Consider the following 1,276-nt stretch of genomic DNA (forward strand, 5'->3'; position numbering starts at 1 on the left):
ATTCTAACCTAATTCTTATTCAATCAATCTCAAAACCAATTTCAAATAACGATTATCTATTTATATAAACCTTAAGACGTATTTAATCTACACATAAATAAGTTTTTATTGAAAAACGTTCCCTGTGGGATCGATATCTTTTTATTACTACAAGCGAAACCGTGCACTTGCGGAAATCGCTCAATAAGTTTTTGGCGCCGTTGCCGGGGAACGCCAAATTTTTTAACAAAAATTTAGATTTTTCGTATTTTATTTCGAATCTAGGTTTATACATATTTATTTTAACTTTTGTAATTTATTAATTTTAATTTACTAACACATTTATTTTTCAAATTCTGTTTTGAAGGTAGTTTCGGTTCGTGCAAGATTTCAAGTTCATGCGCAGTTCTCGAAGTTCAGGCATAGCACCAAACCCAATCGACCCAGAAATTGAAAAGACCATTAAAAAGAAAAAGAAAGATAAGAAAAATAAAATTCAACAAAATTCAGAACCGCAGCCAGAAAATATGGCAATACTTTTGGATTACGCTAGGCCAGGAGTGGCCGGTGTAACCAATAGCATAGTTAGACCCCAAATAAATGCAAACCAATTTGAAATTAAGCCAGCATTGCTTAATATGTTGCAAAATAATGTAACATTTTATGGGTTGCCTAACGAAAATCCTAACACCCACTCTACAAATTTCCTAGAAATTTGCGACACTTTTAAAATAAATGATGTGACTGCCGAAGCAATCAAACTTCGCCTTTTTCCTTTCACTTTGAAGGATAGAGCCAAAGAATGGTTAACTTCTATGCCAGGCGCAACATTTGAAACTTGGGACCAACTTGCCCAAGCATTTTTATCAAAATATTTTCCTTTAGCAAAAACCGTAAGAGTCATAAAGGAGTTAACATCTTTTTCTCAAAATGATAATGAAACTCTTTATGAGGCTTGGGAACGTTTTAAAGAACTTCAACGTTTATTACCACACCACCAATTGCCCGATGCACTTTTAATGCAAACATTTTATAATGGATTAAATCCTACAACTAGAGGTTCATTAGATGCTATGTCAAGAGGGTTATTTATGAAGAAGACATCGGCATAAGCAAGAGAACTTTTGGAGGAAATGACAATCAACAGCAGTATGTGGCCCGCGGAACGTGGACATATACCAGTGGCAAAACCATCATCCTCAAACACATCATCGGTTAAAGGTATAGTGAATCTTGATCCAGTCGCGATGTTACAAGCCCAATTTTTTGCCTTATCGCACAAAATTGATAGGTTTAT

At 34.6% G+C, this 1,276-nt stretch overlaps 1 non-coding gene across 1 annotated transcript; it reads right to left on the bottom strand.

Moving 5' to 3' along the window:
- Window positions 1-875: 875 nt before the first annotated feature.
- On the bottom strand, window positions 876-982 carry LOC136204381 (small nucleolar RNA R71). Its single transcript, XR_010675224.1, has one exon. It is a non-coding gene; the product is annotated as a small nucleolar RNA R71 (small nucleolar RNA).
- Between the last annotated feature and the right edge of the window lie 294 nt (window positions 983-1,276).

Source organism: Euphorbia lathyris, chromosome 8 (genome assembly GCF_963576675.1).
Source record: "Euphorbia lathyris chromosome 8, ddEupLath1.1, whole genome shotgun sequence".
In the NCBI taxonomy this organism is placed as follows: Eukaryota; Viridiplantae; Streptophyta; class Magnoliopsida; order Malpighiales; family Euphorbiaceae; genus Euphorbia; species Euphorbia lathyris.